This window comes from Pipistrellus hanaki, assembly GCF_964339955.1.
Source record: "Pipistrellus hanaki genome assembly, chromosome: 12".
Lineage (NCBI taxonomy): Eukaryota > Metazoa > Chordata > Mammalia > Chiroptera > Vespertilionidae > Pipistrellus > Pipistrellus hanaki.
In genome coordinates this window covers 10,502,110-10,523,791 of record NC_140514.1, presented here as the reverse complement: position 1 = coordinate 10,523,791, position 21,682 = coordinate 10,502,110, and positions in this window count along the sequence as shown.

Here is a 21,682-nt window from a genome sequence, read left to right as displayed (position 1 = left end):
AACATTTACTATATGCATAGCCTACTTGGGTCTATGGTTGATAAAATAATAGGAAAGGCCCAGCTTTATAGAAGTAGGGGAACATGCACGAGTTCATGAGTGGGGTCTGGCCAGCCTGGCCACGGGGAGGGGACATGGGTGGTTGGCTGGCCTGCCTGCTGATCGAACTCCTGGTAGAGGGGACAATTTGCATATTAGCTTTTTATTATATAGGATATGTAATGAGTGGCCAGATTAGTATGCTTTCAGAGATCATAATAATCTGGCCAATGTATACAGGGTGATGAAAACCAGTTCTGGAGCCTGAACCAGGATGGCAAGAGTGAGGATGAATAGAAGGCCCCATGAAGGAGACATTATTAGAAACTGGTGACTAATTGAATATGCTTGTCAAGAGAGCTACATCATATTAATACATGAAGGAAAATTTGGCAAGAAAAAAGAAGGAAAACGAGTGAAACAACATCACCAACATCAAGGAGAGAGGTTAGGAAAGTAATCATTGTCCAAATTCAAACTTAGTTCTTTCAACAATTCAATTTTAAAAGCTCTTTTCAAAGATAAAAATTTATTTTCTGTTATCCTTTTCCCTTTCTAGTTTCATCTTCATTTCCTATTCTGATTCTTCCCAATCATTTTCACATCAGTTTGACTACACATAAGCAAAATGTTCAAAACTGATATAATTATTAAGCTAGGTAGTAGATCCTTATTATGTTTTAAAATTCAGTAAGAAGTTGATATTTTGCCTGCACTTAAAACAAACTGATACACAATTTTTTTTTGGGGGGTGGGGGGGCGGGAAATAATGGAATGATGGAGTTTTGCTTGCATGGAAGGGGCCAGGCTTTTAAAAGGAAAAGGCCATGAAGAGATAATACATGGTATTTAGAATTCAAATTATTACATGGTAGTCTCAATTCCAATTGTATAATGTTTGGTTTAGATTTGAAAGAAACTAATAGGTTTTGGTAAACAAAAAATACCTCCTTATTTTTAATTGGTTTCACAATCTCTTTCCTTTCCAGTTTAGCAAATAGTTGTTAAATACTGTTTCTGTGCATAGCCTAATTAGATTTATGGCAGATCAAATAATAGCAAATAATCTACAGCATTGTTGAGAATCTCCTGTCATCCAATTACAGAGGCATCTGTTCTTTTGGATGCCCTCATAATTCATAGCTGTTATTCGGAAGGTCTACTACTCATCTTGGGAAGCAATCTTTTTGAGAATTACAGAGCTTTTCCTGGCTGAGACAATGCATGGCAGATTTTAGTTTTATTCCCCTTACGTTCCTTCTTTTAGTCCATCACTCCTTAAGAGGTGGAGATTTAATTAAATAAGTTTACATTGTGATTTTTACATTCTGCAATATTAATTTGATTTCATAATGGGGGTAGTCATGTGACTTGTCCAGTTGTCGCTCTAGTGCATATGATATTGGGCACATGCAAATGTTACAGTTAGCTTTATTATTTTCTAACTGGCCAATCTTTCCACTCAGCAAACTAACTTATAAACCAAGGGCAGGGATCCCAGGGAAGGCTTGATTGTGGTTACCAGAACCGTGGTTTGCTCTTTACAAGGGTATTGCAGTGACAGTGGACATATCAGCAAGGATATTATTTTGTCCATGTATAGAATGGGTTCCTCCTGAAGAGGCAATAATTATTTCTAGCACTGTGTCTTTTTGTGTAATATCTTTATTGAGATATAGTTCATCATCAATCTACCAATTTAAAGTGTATAATTTAATAGGTCTCAGTATATTCAACAAGTTGCACATCTATCACCAATTTTAGAATTCTTTAGTCACCTCCCAAAAGAAACCCTCTCCTTCTTGACCATTATCTCCTAATCCCTCCATCCACTCCAGCCTCAAGCAGCTACTAATAAACATTCTGTTTCAATATATTTTCCTATTCTGGATATTTTATATAAATGGGATCTTATAATATATGGTATTTTGTAACTAGGCTCTTTCACTTAACATGTTTTAAAAGTTGATCCATATTGTAGTATATAAATCAGTAATTTATTGCTTTTTAAGGCCAAATAATATTCTGGGATATCTGTATGAATATGTCACATTTTGCTTATCCATTTAACCTAAAAGGGTAAAAAAAAAAAAGATATTTCCTCTCCCCTACATAAACAACCTGGGGTTTTAAGATAAGAGGATAACATCTTATAATTAATGACTCTCACAAATACAACAAAAGACAGAGTCAACACAATATGATTTTTAAAAATATGTTTTTATTGACTTTTAGTGAGAGAGGGAGAGGGAGATAGAAACATTGATTGGCTGCCTCCTGCATGTCCCCTACTGGGGATTGAGCCCAAACCAGGCATGTGCCCTGACCAGAAATGAAACAATTGAAAAATACATCACCCATTCATTTCTGGATCAGGACAAATAATATTTATTTACTACAGTATTAGTCACAGCATTTGACATGTATCTAGTTTTCCTGGAAGTAGAATTTCTATAGTTTGGAGGGAAGACTCTTTCTTGGTCTAAATTTCTGAGACACATATTGTCTTAGAATTTTGTTGGCTATTTCCTCTAAAAAAACTGTGTAATCTCTTTTCTCTTACTCTGTAGCCTCTTGGAATCTTATATACTTGACCCTTGTTGATGAGTTGTTTATAATTCTGATACATTTTCCATAAACCTCGTCTCCTTCTGCCACAACTCTCCCTTCCTGCATTGATTTTTTTGTACTTGTCATTGAGGGGAGGCTTCTGACTGAAAGTATAAAATTAGTCAATGTTTAGAGGTAATGAAAATAAATAGATTGGATTCCTTGCCCAATGTTGACTAGGAACCGAATAAAGCTTCCAAAAGCCTGCCAAAAAATAAGGGATGAGCTCTTGTCCAACAGACCTTGGAAGAGAAAAGTGACTACCATTGGCAGTTGGAACAGATGGCATTCTAAGCATGACAAATTTCCCACCACTCTAAGTAGAATCAATATCCAGTAGCAGGAAGTAAATTAGCTGGCAGTGGGTGAGAAGTCTGCCTATTTGTTTGATTTAGGTATTGGTTGATTTGCATTGTTTTGTCATGATACTTTGTTTCAGTTCATTGCTTTTGACCAGATCCAATTGCAGTCATCTCAAGGATTCTGTAATGACTAGCTCACTGAAATAGAACTGGAATGATTTTTAAAAGAATGAGCAAAAGAATTGAAGGAGCCAAACTGTATCTCCATGTTGGGTTTCTTCCTTTATGGTTATTCAGATAAGGCAATTTCATGGGCGGTACTCTTCTGAGAAAAAGTTACAAAGTAGATGGAGGAGGATGAGCAAGCATATAGAGAATATACCAGTATTTGTTATGAGTTGACTTTATGCCTGGTGTTTTCCATCTGGAATTATTTTCATTCTTACGGCAGATCACTTGGGTAGTAAATGACAAATTTTATGAGTCTAAAAGCCAGGCTTTTTTTTAACCTTTCAGCTATATTATGTCATGCTTGGTATTTCATTAGCATTCAACTATTTTCTTCAACTAAACATCCTACCTAAGTTCATTCTTAAAAGTTTTTCTCTCCAGGGATGTCTTTATGTGCTTAGTCAAGGATGTAATGGTTAAATAAAAGGGTCAACTGCATTTTCAAAAATATATATTTTTATTGATTTCAGAAAGGAAGGAAGAAAGGAGAGAAAGATAGAAACATAATGATGAGAGAGGATCTTTGATTGGTACACCCTCTACTGGCGATGAAGCCTGCAACCCAGGCATGTGCCCTGACCAGGAATTGAACCATAGCCACCTGATTCATAGGTTGATGCTCAACTGTTGAGCCATACCAACTGGGCATCAATTACATTTTAATTAGGATACTCAGTAACAAAATCCAAAGAAATAAATTCCTAATGACGAATTATCAGGCATTCATTCTTTTTCATACTAATGTAAGAACAAAGTTATTCACCAAGTATATGCTGTGTGTCAAATACATTCTGTTAGGTACTGGATAACTAATAGTGAGAAAAAAATGATGCAGTTCTTGTTTTTATAGAGCATAAGTCTTGATGGGGGAGAACAACATTAATCAATCACATAATTACATGTGAAAATTCAAATGTTAAGAGTGATAGAATGAAAAGATACCTATAGTATTGAAGGCTCTGGTCCTAGGTTGGGTTCACAAAGTGTGGAAGGAAAAAACTGGAGCAAGATAGGTCATAGGGGGGAGTTGGGCTGTAATGTGAACTCATGAAAGGCTTCAGCTGACATACTGAGAACCCTGATGCTGGGATGACCCTTCAGAGTTGACTACAGTGGGATGAGGGTCCGGGTATACATACCCTATATCAATCAGTATTTGAGTTTGTGCTGTGTGGGAAGGGAAGTGTTTTGAGAACAGAGTAGAAGCATTAAAATTGATACATTTTTTCCTAAATGTTTAGCTTAGGTGGGAAAGAGGGAGATAGAGTGATAGCTAGAGAGAAGGATGAATGCTATGAGCATTTTATTTTCAATAGAAGGTTTGTAGGCATGGTCCTGGTGAGGAGAGACATCGTGGGATATTATTGGGCGAGATGCCTCTGGGTAGGGTGTTTTATCAGGCATGGGGGAGAAAGGGTAGGTGGGTGGCACTCACCACAAAAAACAATAAGCCTGCTTTGTTCTTTGATTGAGTATAAATAAGTATGGTATACATAGACTTCTTGTTGAAGACTGCACTTCCAACCTTTTTAAAGCTGTTTACTAGGAGACCTACATCAGTAAAATGCAATGATGAAGGTCACATGTTGGGCCTGAGATAAAAGAGGAAAGTGAGTTTAGCACAGAATATTGGGAAGGATTATTTTAGGATCTAGAATGATTTCTCACAATAACAGCAAAGCATGTGACTGTTAATCGATCTGGAACTAGAATTTGTGCCTTTATTGTAAGTATTGGAAATTCACCTGGTATAATTAGAGCTAGCAGGTACGGCTGGCTGTTCCTGAGAGAAGGATTCAGGACATGATAGCTACTGGTGATGGCAATAGGAAACAGCACCAGATGTCATACTTCATGGTTTAGTTTGTCAATGATCTGTTCATACCCAGAACTAGAAGGTGGGGAAATAAGAATTTTATGACACTAAATTCTAGATGTGTTGCTGTACCACTTCCTCAGAAGGAATTTTGTTATTTACATTTTTAATCTGGATGGTTAATTCTGTTGTTTTGATCAAAACACATTTATAGGAAAGATCGCTATGTGTATTCATTCAAAAAATATTTTAAAATATCTATTGTGGGATTGGCACTGTGTTAGTAACTGAATATAAGTGGTAGAAAATAGGATTCAGAACAGTCTTGTAAGGGAAGACAAGGCTGCATAAAAGTAATAATGCTTACATATTATTGTAAATATTTTAATGGAAAAGAGGTGCCATGGAAGAGAATTATAGAAAAGGCATGAGATGGTAGGTGAGGGAACCCACTTTAGACAGGAAAGATCTGTCCAAGGAGTTGACGCTGATGCTAAGATCTCAGGATAAGTGTGAGCCAGCTAGTGAGTTTAGCACAGAATATTGGGAAGGATTATTTTAGGATCTAGAATGATTTCTCACAATAACAGCAAAGCATGTGACTGTTAATCGATCTGGAACTAGAATTTGTGCATTCTAAGTGGAGGGAACAGCACACATGAAGGACCTAAGGTAGGAAAGGGCTTAGTGGGTAAAAGGTTCAAGAAGCCTAGGATGATTGCAGAGGAAGGAGTTGAATCTTAGGGATCCATTGACAGCCACCCGGAAGGAGACATGTGCTTTATGTCCAGTGCAATGGGAAACCACCAGGGAGTCAAAGAGCAGAAACCTCATGATCTGATCCACACTTTAAAATTATCTTCTGGCTGACTCATGAAGAAGAATCATGGTAAGGTAGAGTGTAGAAGCATTGGTTTATATGAGAAATAAAGGTGTGTTGGAAAGTTAAATTAATGGATTAAGTTACATTTTAGAGAAAAAATGAGAAAATATTAATACAGTCACTATAGGATGTTGTGAAAAGATATAAATCCTGGATGACTCTGCTTACTGGATTGAGCTTCTGGATGGGCTATATAAGGTGCCATTTACTAAGAAGGTAAAGACTTGGGATAAAGTGATTGGAGGAGGGTTAAGCTACTAAGGATTCAGCTGTGGGCATGCTACGTTTGAGATGCCTATGAGGCATCAAAATGGATATTTCGGGTAGGTAATGGGATATGTGTAAGTTTAAAGATGAGAGCAATGATCTGTGTATCAGAAATAAATTTTGGAGTTGATGGCTCATACATGATTTATAGTCTTCGTAAAGGGTGAGATGATGTAGGGAATAAAATAGCCAGAGGAAAGGAAAGCAACCCTTTACAGAGTCCCGAGGAGCTCCAAAATTTAGATTTCAGGTAGATGAGAAAGAGGCCTTGGGGCTGAGGTGAGAATTCTCCTGGTATGATGACATAATTTCTGGTTACATTTTCACAATGACATTTAGAAACACAAAATATTATAAGAACAGTTTTCATTTATAAAGCACTTACTGTGACAGCCACTCTTACAAGGGCTCCACCGACAGCACCCACTGAATTCTCATAGCGATCTTATGTGTCAGGCACTACTGTCATCAGCCTATTTTATAGTTGAGGAACCGAGCTTGGAGAGGATAACAGAGCTGCCCAAGGTCACTCCTGGAGGCAGGCTTTGAAGTCATGCCATTGGGCTCTAGAGCTGCACTAAACTCTGATGCTATCTTACCTCCTCAATTACTCTACCTACAGGATAGTGTACTGCCCTGATTGGAAAAGGTTACACATTCAGGATAAGTTCAGAGGTGCTCATGACTTACCCATAAGTCTATCTTGGCACTGTCTGTATTGAGGCAAGCGATATGATTCACCATATGGGGGAAAGGGCAGAATGCACAAGTGTGATCGAAAGATGAAGTCTCAACAGCATTGTAGGTTCTGATAATTTTATGACCAGCCCCCAGGATTCCAGTCCTGGTGACAGAGAGAGGGAGACTCAAGTAAAAATGGGCCAGTTCCTCCATTCTCCCTCTCAGGCAGCGGGAGCACGAGGCAACCAAGTGTTCCCCAGAGGATGGTGCCTCCTAATTTCTGGTGGGTCTACAGCAGGGGTCCTCAAACTTTTTAAAGTGGGGGCCAGATCACGGTCCCTCAGAGAGCTGGAGGGCCGGACTATATGAACTACTAATTCCTACTGTAACACCTCGGCTGCGCTCACTGCCCAAAAAACCTGGCGGGCAGGATCAGACTCCTCTGCGGGCCGCATGTGGCCCGCGGGCCATAGTTTGAAGACCCCTGGTACAGCATGGTTATGGGTCTGGAGGGCTCAGGCACAGAGGCTGGGGCAGAGGTGAAGGCTGTCAGGTCCTAGATGCTCTGTAAGCTTTGAGGTGGCAGATCATGGTGACAGTTGCTTTCATGATGGCAGCATATGTGTTGTAGCAGCTTCCTGGGCTCTGTGTCAGCTTTATATCATTTTGGGGTAAACTTGTGGATTTTAAGGATTGGAAAATTATCTGGGAAATGGAACTAGGGGAGGGAAAATGATCTATTGTATAAGCCATGTGTGTCAGTTAGTAAGTGATTTTTTTTTTCTTGGTTCCAAATTTATCCTTCTGTATTTGTGATGCTAGACAGGGAGGGACTCCAAAACCACGTTGGCCTCTGGCTGGCACAGTGGTAGGCTCTGCTAATAAGAGATGCTCCAGGGAGACTGCAAAGCTCATGGGGAGTAGAAACCTGCTTCTTTGTGTATGTTTCCTGCAAACTCCCTGTCTGCTCGCTGTGCTTGGAGGTATTGCCCCAGCATCCGCAGGACCTTCTTGTAGCAGCAGCTGAATCCAGTTCAAAATTTCCTAGTACGATACGTACTTGGAGAATAAGCTTCCTTGGCCCACTGAGCCAGAGTCCCCTCCTTAAAATCTGGGCCCTAGTTTCACGGGGGTCTTTCTCTGCCCCTGGACTCTGTCCTCCCTTCTCCCCCAGCAGTCCTTCCTCAGATGTCTGAGTATCGGCTTCACAGCATTTCTTTGTAAGTTTTCAAAAAATATATATTTTATTGATTTTTCACAGAAAGGAAGGAAGAGGGAGAGTCAGAAACATCAATGAAAGAGAAACACCAATCAGCTGCCTCCTGCACACTCCCCACTGGGGATGTGCCCACAACCAAGGCACATGCTCTTGACTAGACCCGAACCTGGGACCCTTGAGTCCGCAGGATGATGCTCCATCCACTGAACCAAACCAGTTAGGGTCCTTTGTAAGTTTTAATATTTCCAGTAATTTCTTTTTGTTCCCTGATTAAGGGATGATAGCTGCCTATTGCAGGTGGTACTCTTATTATCCTGTGAAATCTCTCTTGTCCTCTCCGCTACCTGGCTAATAGCTATTTATCCAGTTAACACATCATTACATTAAATCCCCTCTGTTCAGATAATTGGACCCTGATGGATACACCATGTGTGTTTACAAGAACGCATTGAACACCTGGGCAGGGAGGACACTGCCAGGAATGTTTGTGTATGGAATTCCGGAATACCATTATTGTAACCCCACCTTTGACTTCCTGTTGGATTATGTCCAACACACCCACATTAATTGGTGCACCACAGAATCGAGCTCCTAGTTCTGGGCACCCCCATTGGAGGAGTTGTCATTTTTCTATTGGGAAAAAAACCACTTACCAGAGATGTGCAAAGTACACATGGGATTCTCTGTGCGCTGCTTTGTACTTCGTCGGTGACATTTGCTTACACACCATAGACTGAAAGCTTACTGTTGTGAGACATGTGACCCTTAACCGGCTACATTAATGTTTGCATCTCAGATTTCTCTTCACTGACGTGCATGGTGTGAGGAGCACACTCTGATGGTCTCATATGAGGTCTAACCCTGTATGATGACTTTCTTAGTAATTGAATAAGTTCCGTATGTTTGAGGAGATAGTTGGTGATGAGAGACTGTGTTAGTTTTCTATGGCTGCGTAACCAACCGTAAGAACAACACCCATTTATGACTTCACGGTTTCTAGGGTCAGGAATCCAGGCTTGGTTGGCTGTGTCCTCTGGTTTGTTTAGGTGCTCGCTAGGCCTCAGTCAAGGTGTCAGCTGCTACCGGGGCCTCTTCTGACACTCAAAGGCCTCTTCCAAGCTCACTGGTTGCTGGCAGATTCAGTTTCCTGTGGCCCTAGCACTAAGGTCCTCCTCTTTGGCTGACTGTCATTGTCAGGTCCCAGAGGCAGTCTGCCAACCCCTGCTGGTTGGCCTTCCCCACAAGACAGTTAGCTTCTTTCATGGCAGGAACATTCCTTTTACTTCCGATCTCTTTCTTTAGGACGGTCCAGCCCCTTTCATGGACTCACCTGGTCAGGTCATGCCTACCCAGGAAAACCTCTTTGGTTACCTCAATGTCTATTTATTTAGAATTTTAATTACATTTGCAAAATCCTGTCACCTTTGTTATATAATGTTATCTAATCATGGGAGTGAAATTGGTCACATTCACAGCCAATATTTGAGGGAAGGCAATTATATAGGGAGTGAGCATGGAATGAACATCTTGGGGACTACCTTAAAATTCTGCCTGCCATGAGACCAGAGTTACCTACCAGGCTGGGACAGCTGAGGCCTCTGGAGTGTACTTGGGATCACCTGGGCATGGCTAATTTGAATGTCTCTCATTTGATATGTAGATTGGAAGCAAAGCCAATCCAAGTGACCTTCCTTTCACCTTCCTCCAAAGTAGACCACAGCTGCTCTGGAACTGAACTGCAGGACCACACACTGAGCAGTTGCTTTGGCAACCAACACGTATTCTAGTATTCTAGCCCATTTGAGCACTAGTAAAAGTGGGTTTTGCAGTGGCATTGCTAAGCAGAGTTGAAACTAAAATGCTACAGCATGTCAAAATCCCAGATGTGGTCGAAGCTTAAAGCCAGTGACTGAAGAGCCAGCACAAGCTTTTGTATTAAATATCAGTTCACAGTATAGACTCATTATGATTTTTTGTTCAAAGGCATGCCTCATTCTATCCCCATTACTGGTTTACTAACCAGTACTTTACATATATATGTCTATATCTCTATTTCTATATCTATCTCTATATCTATGTACACACACACACACCACACACACACACACACACACACACACACACACACACACACGATATATAGCAGGTATGCCGCAGATATTTGTTAAATTAAATCAAAGTTGCCTTTTCAAAATAGCCATTTATTATGTATCTGAAGCTCTGCATGCAAAATTTGAATTTCCATGACCCCAAGTTACTCCAAGCCTCTTTTAAATAGTATAATAAAGGTATAAAACATCAAATTCCTTTTTTATTCAGCCAATTATATGCCGACTGAAGTGACCCCTGCACCTTCAGAAATTATGCATGTTTGTTAAGTAGTAGGTCCTATAATTATTCTCTATATTATTTACAAGAGTGAGCAACTTACTTTTAGTCATCCAAATTGGGGGCGGAGGGGGGGGGATCTGCAGTGAATTGCTGAGGGTGTTTCATTCTCATGGCACACATGAGTAATCCGTGTACAAAAAGATACAGGGAAAGCACCATTAATCCTTTGAGGCTGCAATGATTATCCACTGTTCATGTCAGTCTGGTTCCCAGGACCCATATTTGCTAAACTGTGTTCCACAGAATATTAGTTCCTTCTGCTTAATCACTGTTCCTGACAAAAAGGTTTCCACTGCCCAAAACTGGGAAATTAGCACAGTTTGTCCTTCCCTGGAAGAATCACAGTTTACATTAGCTGTTGAAAAATTCTAAACAGTCATGAAGACAGGCACTTAACCCAGCATTTCCTGAACTCATTTGACCACAGTCGCTAATTTTTCCCCTCAGTGACTCCGTAGATCACCTACTAGAACCTAAGAAAATGATGCTCTTGGAATACACTTCGAGGGATGCTATCTAGCTTAACAAGGCACTCGATAACAAGGTTGTTTTCATGTCCTTTAAGCACAGTTCTGCTAATTGGAGTGGGTAAGTTTTGGAATAAACATTGAATAGGCATTTGCTCTATGTAAGGCACTGTCAAAATATTGCTTTTTAAAAAATATGTTTTTATTGATTTTAGAGAGAGAAGAAGGGAAAGGGAGAGAGAGATAGCAACATCAATGAGAAACATCAACATAGATGGGCTGCCTTCTGAATGACCCCTACTGGGGATTGAACCTACAACCAAGGCATGTGCCCTGACCAAGAATCGAACCTGTGAACTCTTGGTGCATGGGTTGACAGTCAACCACTGAGCCACACGGGCTGAACTGCACACAATTTCTTTTTAACCTTTAGTTACCCCTATAAAACAGGTAATCTGACTGCTATTTTACAGATGCAGATACTGGAATTCAAGGAAATAATATTCTCAGGCACCTACCTAACCTGTCAAACCCTTGGCTCTGTGAAAGTACTAACATACACTCTCCCCTAAAACACAAAACTGCTGATAACACACGTTCGTACTTTTTATTTAAGAAGTACAACTTCCATGAAAGAGTTCTGGACAGGTTCTCGGTAGAAAATTATGTCTCCAAATGAGGCTTTGAATATCTTGTGTGAGCAGAGGCACATGGATGTGCTTATTAGTCAGAGGGACACGGAGGTTGGGGTTGAGGAGCACTAGTTGAACCAGATGTCAGACCTCAGTACCATTAGCCTCCTCGAATGAGATGATCACTCCCAGTTCCTGAAAAGAAATGGGTCCCCAATATTGTCAGTGCCCTGATTCTATTGCTTAGATCCTACTGGAATACGTGTCTTCTTATAAGATTTTGATTAAATTTGTATCCACTTGAATTTTATCCATAAAGAAAAGATTTGGAAACAGCCTAAGTGCCCATGAGCAGATGAGTGGGTTAAAAAACTGTGGTATATCTACACAATGCAATACTATGCTGTGGTAAAAAAGAAGGAATTCTTACCATTAGCAACAGCATGGATGGAGCTGGAGAGCATTATGCTAAGTAGAATAGCCAGTCAGAGAAAGATACATATCACATGATCTCACTCATATGTGGAATATAATGATCAACATAATTTGATGAGCAAGAATAGATCTAGAGACAAATGGCAGGGGAGGAGGTGTGGTTAGAGAGCAATCAAAGGACTTGTATGCATGCATATTAGCATTAACCAATGGACACAGACACTGGGGCAGTGGGGGCTTGTCTGTGGTGGGGATGGCTGTGGGGGGGTGTCAAGTATGGAAAAAGGAGACATATGTAAAACTTTAGACAATAAATAAATAAATAAATAAATAAATAAATAAATAAATAAGAAATGAACCAAAAAAAGGAAAAGAATGCATGAATTAAAAAACATTTGATACATTTAATATCTTCCAACTGTTTTCTTTGTTTATGCTTACATTTTCTTGACAGCTAGAGCAGCCTCTTCATTTTACATTCGGAGACCCTTGGACACAATCCTATCAGTCACTGATAGCATTCTTACTTTCTGGTATCAAAGCTCACCTTGGACATTTTTGGAAACAGCCATTTTTCCAAAGTCCTAGTTTCTTTACAGAGAAATGATTTTAGAGACACAATTCTGATCCCTAGGTGTGCTTACTCTTCCCGAATTGCTCATTTTCCAGGCCTTTCCAATAGATAGAGCTGGGAAATATGTACATATTTTAAAATTCAAGAGTACAGTGTTGCTTTTTTATTTATTTATTTTATTAAATTCATCATGTTTATAGCCAAATCTTCATTCTTCCATGCCGAATTCTCAGTTCTAATGACATTTCTATAGTACTCATTTATTTATCCCATATGGCACACCACATTTTTCAAAGATGGCCACAAAAGTGTCTCCAGTCCCATGTGTGCTTCCAGAATCTTGCTGCTTCTTATCAAGAGGAGTCTATTTTCCTTCCACTGAAACTGGGCATGCCTTTGTGTCCACCTCAACAAATAGAACAGAATCCACATTGCAGGACTTCTGAAAGGCAGGCCCAAAAAGTTCCTGAAGGCTTCTGCTCAGCTTCTTATCAGGATGCACACCTTTGGAACGAGAATCATAGGTTCCAGAGGGAGGTCACCTTTAGGTGTCTGGCCAACAGCACCAGGTATGGTCTCAGCCAGCAGACGGCATCGTCCACCCGACCTGTGAGTGAGGGAATCAGCAGATGGTTCCATTTCCCCAAGTGACATGGATTGGAGCAGAGATACACTGATTCTCATCACAAGCTGCTCCAGTGTTCAATACAGGAACAAAGTAAATGTCAATTTGTTGTTATTCAAGGACCCATGCCTCATTATTTTTACAATCCTTTATCTTATCTTTTCAATTCAGTACATTTTGACATATGCATACACTGTGTACCCATTAGCACAGTTAATAGAATGAACCTGTCACCCTCAGACTTTGCACTTTGCTCCTTCCTGTTCCTTCGTGATCTACATAATACTCTCCTGTTTCCCCTCCCCCTCTGTCTCCAGGCAACCACAGATTGGCTTCCTGTATTATACTCCAGAGGCCTGATGCATGAATTTTGTGCAAGAGTAGGCCTTCGCAGCCCCAGCTTTGTTCAGAAGTTTGTCTGGATGGTTGTTCTGTTGTTCGGCTGTTTGGTCAATATGCATGTTATGCTTTTTTTTATTATTATAGATTAGTTGAATTTTCTATTAATTGAATCATGCATTCTGTACTCTTCTTTCTCCCCCTGATTTCTTTATCTCAGTATTATTTTGAGATTCATTTATGTTGTAGTGTCTACCAATAGTTAATTCTTTCTTAGTCCTCTCACTCTCTGGCTACTTTCTATTTATTTTCTACTATCAGAAATCTTGAAATTTATTTAGTAATTTCTTCCCTCCAGTATCTACTTTAAATAATATCTTATTTACTCCCAGTTAGTACCAAAAGGCAATCAGTGAGCTCATTCTCCTGTTCTTATCTCCCCCCATTTTATGATAGCCAGATCACACATTATACCTTTTCTATTAGAATCATAATTTTCCTTAGTTCTACAGATGAAAATATGTGTAATATATGTGTAATTTTCACTGACAGATCTTACATGGATGTTTCTCTTGTCATTTTGGTTGTCTGAAGCTTTCTTTAGTAGAGAAACAGCATTCTGTTTTTTTGTTTTTGTTTTTTTGAGGGTTGTTGTAGTTGATGTTTGCTTGTTTGCTTGGCAGATTGATAACAGTTGTGCCTGTTTTACTTAGAGTTCTGTTTGGCTGGATAACACACACTGGTTCACATGTTCTTTTCCTTAAGTATCTTGCACATGTTACTTCATTTTCCTCTGATGAAAAGTCATAAGGTCAAGGTGGCAGCCCGATTTTCTTTTTCTTCCAAGTGAATTTGGGGAAGGGTTACTGATTGATATCTATAGGAATCTCTTTTTCTTTCAAGTAAAATTACTTCACTAGAATTGACATGGTTGTCCTGTGGTGATTTTCCCATATATGTGACATACCCTTTCAATGCGAAGTTTCAAGTCTTTTTATTTTATTTATTTTTAAGTTTTCAGGGAGGGTTTCTTGATTGACAATCTTTAGTATTTGTTGTTTTCCTTTGCTTCAGTTTTCTCCAGGGGCTCCTATAACAGATGCTAAATCTCCTTTGCTTACCTTCTATACCTATCTCTTTTACAAGAACATTTTTAATATTTTCCCATATTTCTTTATGATTTTAAAACTTTCCTCCTTCCACTTACTATTTCTCTTAAGGCATACCCATGTGCCCATTCACTTTTGATTGATTTCAAGTTTAGACTTCATTTCTAGAATGGTTTTCTCTTCTATTTATGTTTATTCTTGAGTTGTCCTCTGTCATTTCATAGCTTTCATTTGCCAATTCTGTTTTTCTGCCTTTCTTTCATAGCTTTTATCACTTTCTAATGTAAGGAGAGTGACTACAGCGTTTGGACAGGATCAAGCCTCAGACTGTTGAGCGGGCATGGTCCTCTTGTGGCAAAGCCATATACAAGTCCCAGCATAGAGGGAAAAGCCCTTCCAGCACAATTATAGCCAAAGGCTATGGTTGTATGTAAGCTTGACCTTATAGCCTGACCTTGTAGTCTTTGATAGCTGAGGGATGTGGACTGCAGGAGGTACAGCAAGTGCTTCCAAAACAAAGCTTGATAAAGTTCAGAGAATTGCAATAACAGGAACGAAACATATTTGAAACTTGCAAGAACATTGTAAATATCCTGACCACTCCCTTGTTTTGCTTTGTGTGATCAGACTATAAAATAAAGATTCAGCTTACAGGTGGGGTCACTGTGTCTTCATCCAGGTGTAGTGATCCACCTGCCCCCAAGTATATTCTCTTGTCTGTTTTCTTTAATCCTACACCACCCCTCCTCAGGTTCACCACTGGCTGTACTAAACACAGTTCACTTATGAATATTTTTACTTTTCCCTCCCACAAATTATCAGAGTAGAGTTTAGTGGACATATACTTCTGGAGAGCTTCTATTATAATCTGCTTCTAATTTATTTTTTTAATAATAACTTTGTATGGAATTTAACACACTCCTCTTTCGCAGAAGTTTAAGAAAAGTATTTTCCCCTATATTTTAGATAGGAAGCATGAGCTTGATAGCTCTTCTTGATTCAGAGCTTTAGATGATTTTTATTTTTAAAGCAGAGAGGTTTCTGAGGTCTGACTGCTCTGTACCCTTGCCCTCTTTCATCAGGATTTCCTCTTTCCTTTGCTCTATTGTACCTCTCCTGTTCAATTGCTGGTCTCCTCAGGGTGGGGCATTGTTTTGTGTGGGAGCTTTTCTTTTATCCATTTTGAAAATCCAGGGGACTCCTGTGGCCCATTACATACTTAATCTTACAATGGCCCCACCTCCACATTCCTAAGACATGCCCATGAAGCTCTCCTGATTTCCTCTGTTATTTCCAGCTTGGCCTCACACTTCAAAGCCAGTATCTGTGCCCTTCAGGGTTCCTGGTTTTCAGAACCAGTTGACACTACTTTGCCTTCTCGCTCTTCCTCCCATACAGATGTGGTTACTTGAGTGCATATTTGCTGCTGGTGATGTTTCTACTTTCCTGCTCATATTTTGGGATTCACGTAGGCTCCTAGGTTTGTTGTAGCTGTGCCTGTGGGAGTTTGGGTTTGTTCTATCAGAATTGATTGGAGGGGAGAGGGTTTCTGGGATATTTAAAATTTGTTTTCCACTGACACGCTCCCCAGGTTCTTATTTCTTTTTACCAAGTGTCCATGGTGACGATAAAATGCAGCCAGAGTTGAGAAATTAGATGCTCTAAGTCCTTGATCTACCTCCATCACTTTCTGGCATTGTTACTTTTTAAAAATACATATATATATATATATATATATATATATATATATATATATATAAATTGATTTCAGAGAGGAAGGGAGAGGGAGAGAGAAAGGGAAAAAAACCATCAATGATGAGAAAGAATCATTGGTTGGCTACCTCCTGCAAACCCCCTACTGAAAATCCAGCCTGCAACCTTGACGAGAATCAAATTCTGAAACCAAACTGGCTAGAGTTGGCATTGTCACTTTTAAAAGTCACTTAAATGATTCAAACTCCAATTTTCTTATCAATAAAATGATCACAATAATATCTATACTGCCTTCCTCATAGAGTTGATCTGCCAATCAAGATTCATGTATGGGAAAATTCTTAGAAAATGTCAAATTTTATATAGTTTGTGTGTTCTTAAATGAACACTGATAGCAGCAGCAACCATGCCTTTGATCCACATTGATCCTGTGGGGACATTGCAGAGGTTAGGGTAGTGCTTACATTTTCTACTAAGGAAATCCGAGGTCTTGCATTATTTTGAGACACTGTTTTTTCATTGTGGTGGTTCGAAAGGTCTTCCCTGTGTTTTGAGGACCGAGAGGGGCTGGAGGTCAAAGCTACGGGGCTCTGATTCAGCCAGCACTACTTTGGTCTTCCTCTGTGTTACATTTGTTTTTCTACAGATGATTGTCTATGTAAAATAGTTACTCAACAACAACAGCAACAGCAAATTGGTTTAGAAATATCCTGTATTTGGCAATCCCTAATTTCAGCACATGCTATGAAGCAACATTTTATTTTCCCTTCAGTGCATTTTCTATCAAATACAATACATGCTAGCTCATCTCTATGCTAACCTTCAAAATACTGAACCCACAATGGATCCACATTACTTGCTTATAATACTAACCTGATTATTGTATGTTGAAGGGGAATTTTTTTATTTTACCAATTCCTGGTATCCTGATTATTTCAGGCAAATTCTTGAGTTAAGCTTTAATTTTCCACCATTGACCTTTCCTTCTGCACTCCTCTCCAATACCCTCATGCCTCTCTCCTTCTGGCCTCCGATGACTCCAGGTTATACCTTTTACCATTTCCACTGAGGGGCAGAGCAAAGGTTGGGCCCTCTAAAGTGATTGACTGACCTCCCCTGGCCACAAATTATCATCTCCATTCCACACAGCAGCTGATCTTTGTCAGCCATTGGAAAATGAATATAATTAAACCAGTTTAGTCTGGTGGGTAACTGATGTTTCATAACCATTCCACAGCTATGAATATTTTTAAAGAGGATGTTTGAATTGCTAATTAAATAATTTTAAACACTGTTGATAAAAAAATGTAATTCGCACAGATGAGCTCATAAGTGGGTCCCTGGGTCAGGTCCACTGCAAAGCATCTCTTCAGACTATAGAAAGTGCCACCATGCAGAAGGTGTCCCCTGGTGCTGCATCGCTCAGCCTCCCTGACTAGGGTAACTCCATTACACATTTTCTTGCTTTCCCTACACTGTGCCTCATAGGTTTCTTCAAAGCATTACATTTCGCAGTGTCCCCTCAGACCAGAGAGCAGGTCACTTGTAAATATAGACTCTTTTACAAGTCAGATGGTTTGAATTGGGGCTGTCTCCTTTGAACTCTCGAGCAAAGCTTGTCAGTTGCCTACCCTGACACCCATTCTCTCCTAACTCCCTAATTAAAGGAACGCTGGTATGTTGGGGTGGCAAAGTGTGCAGGCTGATGCTTACATTTCCCAGTATTTCTGGTAGTTAGACTGCAGGCATATGTCTAAGGTCTGGCTACTGAGATTTAAACGTAAGTATTGGGTGATTTTTTTTTTTCCAGAAACACATTGTGAAAATGTGTTTGTCTTTGTCTTTTCTCCCTTTTTTCTGCCTCCTGGCTAGAACTTAGACCTGGGTGAAGAAGGTACAGGAGCCATCCAAATGAAGCAGGGAATTTAGAAACAGGGTCCTTGATAGCAGTATGAAGCCAAAAATACCAATTCCTGTCTACCCAGATGTGGACAGCTTTTACTAGAGAGAGAATCTTCTGTTTTGTTTCATTCTCTATTTTCCAAGTCTCCCATTACTCACAGCCAAGCCTATCACTATTATAAGCCCCTAATTCACAATTTAACTACAGTCATAACTATTCCCATGTAATTTGTCATTAAAATGACATAAACTCTGTTGTGAAACATGAAAGTTTCGGTTTAAGAAATTTATTTTACTAGGACAAGATGTATATGAACAGTATGTGGTAAAAGACAAGCAGTTGGGGAAATAGACTAGAGTAACTAAGTGACCCAAGAGAATAAGAATTCTGGGGGCAGTCTTTTGGGTGAGAGCATAGTTAATGTAGTGATAAGCAGGCTTAATGATAGTTGAGATTTCATTTGTTCCTTTGTATTTATTTTTTAAAGTTTGTATCAGGGTGATTATATTCTCTTCAAACTCTTACATGTCACAATTTAACTGGAAAATAGAGAAGGCTCACATGAGTTAAATTAATAATGAGTTTAAATATATAATTCATCATCAAATGATGATGTGAGTCCTAATTCTCTTGATTATCTATTAATGATGAGTCTCTAACTTTTAGTGGTTCTCAAATTTTAGTGTATATAAAAGTATTACCTAGGGAACCTGTTTAACTGGTTCTAATTGGGTCCTTTTGAGGTGAGACCCTGGAATCTTAAATTTCAATAAGTACAATACCTTGGGCTCTCTGCCTCCACCCCATGCCCATTCACCTGAAAGCAGCCTTCTGAATTTGGGTAATAAAACCTACTGACTTGCCCCATAGAGTCGCGTCCCCACATGAGTAACACAGACATTACTAGGAAGCTTGTCAGAAATGTAGATACTCAGTCACATCCCAGACCCAATGAGTCAGAATCTGCATTGTTAATGAGATCCTGAGGTTGGGGGTGGCAGGTGGGTGATTCCCAAGCACGTTACAGTTTGAGAAGCTCTGTCCTCCTTAGCATTACCATCCTCCATAACAGTGGTTCTTAACCAATCGAGTGCCCCCAAGTCCTCTAAAGAGCTCTGAAAAATTATCCCACTTGCACGCCAGATCAGCTGACACTTTAGCAATTCAGGGGCAGGAAATCACTTCTAAGAAACATCCGAAGGTGACTGGGATGCACATCACTGGTTGAAAACAATTGCTCTGTAGGTCTTGCCTGGCACCCAGGACCTTTAGGGTGAAAAAAATCAAACCAGAGAACTTTCAGATCTCAGTTTTGCTTTCTAGTGCGACAGTCTAAAATTCAGAGCAGACATTTTTATTACCTCGCTCAGCCTTTGTTCTTTTCATCTCCCCGTCCTAGTTGTTACACAGGGAGAACTCAAAGAAGTCAGCGAGTTTTCATCTCTGTTCCGTGTCCTCGGGGCACAGCTGATTTATTCCCAAGTTCGTCTGCCTTTTTAATTTTCTTTTTCTTTAGTTGGAGGCTGTACCAGTTTAGGTCAGCAGATTCATAATTCACTCTGAGACTAGGGAGAGGACTGTGAGCACCTCATTTTATTCAGGAATTGGGCAGTAGTTTGTTAAAACCCCAGAGCTGTCAGCCCTCACTGTAACCGTGGTCCCCATAAATATGAAGAAATAGGGAAAGTTTATTAAAGGACAATCCAGGCATGAATCTTTATCTCATTGAATGGGTCTTGCTTTAAAGTAACTTTAAAGGCATACTGATGTAATTTTTTAACTCAGTCATTTGTCGGGAAGACAATTTACTGAAGGTGTTTTAGTTTATAACTGAAAGGGGCTATAAATTATGGCCCTAGTGGAGATTATCCTTAAGGATGTAGCGATAGGGCCTTTCTAGGTGGGATCTGAACCTCCTGAGAACAGTCAAATCTTCGCTGGGTGGTCTGTGTGTACATCTTCACTTGCTACTTTTCCTGAATCTCAGAAGAGATAAAGGAAGCTAGGGTTTATTGCTTGAGGAAGTTCTTCTGGTGGATGAGTTCTTTAGGGATTTTTCTGTCTTGCTTTGTGTTTAGTTCAAACACTGATCCTGCAGCAGGCTCAGAGATGCCCTCTTTCTGGTGTGTCAATCAACATGGCCTTTCAACATGAGCAGGTATTTCCTTCTACTGCTTGAATTCAGCACCTTGGAGAAGGCCTATCTCCCTTCTAAGGGCAGAGTGGTGTGGGACAGACTCATGGGACCATACTTAAATGAAATCACTGCTTTCCATGATAAAGCATTTTTTTGGGGCAAGGATTCTATTCCTACATCTTTCAGGTAATTCCTGTTTTTCCCCCTACCCTGTTATTCTCTGTTTTTCTTTTTCCAAAGTCCTACCATAACTCATAGTTGAGAGGACATTTATTTCAAATGGGGCAGTGTTAGAGAATAATACTTTTGGTGGATATTCCTTCCCAAAGGAGAAGGCCTAACCTGATAAATGGAAGGATAATGTCCATTACACCATCTTGCCACTGAGGGAAGCCCATTTGCCTTAAAAATAATAAGTGTCATCTCAACAAGGAGTGGTTTTCTTTAAGGAATTTGTAACAAAGATAAAAATTGTGGTTGGCCAATTAGTAAACATATAACACATTTTTAATGTTATGTAATAAATAAAAGAACATTCTGAATAGTGAACTGGTCCTCTGTGGATTTCACAATATTCTTTTCAAAGCCTCACATGCTTTTAGTCAAATTGGAAGATAACTAGTGATTTTTTTCCACATGAGAAACACCTTGATTTCCTGAAGCAATGATTCAGCAGATTATACTCGGCAATCTTCTCACTTTAGTCCCTTGGAATGTGATGTGTCATATAGTAATTTTTGTCAAGGGGTGGACTGAACTGGTACCATACTTTGTGGCAACTCATTGCTGACCTACTCCTCACGTGGCCACTTGGGGAACAAAAGAAAAAATTGGAATGTGGGGGGACTTGCTCCATTTTCTAATTTAGCATTGTGTAGTGATTGGGCTCATGGAGTGTGCAGCAGACCTAGAGAAACAGGCCACTGGTCTCTCTTTGTGGTTCGGCAATGCCAGGTCAGCTCCTTGGCCTGGAGGAGGCACGCCTTCTGCTTACCTCAGATTATTCTCTCTGCAGCCATCCCAGGGAAACTCCTTAGCCACGCCCCCTGCACCATGGCAACCCAATGGGCTCATATAAATCAATTTACTTTCTCACAATAAGATACCTAATGCACAAACAAGAATTACTCTGAAAATATTATTTTTATTCTCTCTCTGATTCTTTTTTAAAATATATTTTTATCGATTTCAGAGAGGAAGAGAGAGGGAAAGTGAGATATAAACTCAATTATGAGGGAAAATCATTGATTGGCTGCTCCCTGCATGCCCTACGCTGGGAATTAAGCCCACAGCCCAAGCATGTGCCCTT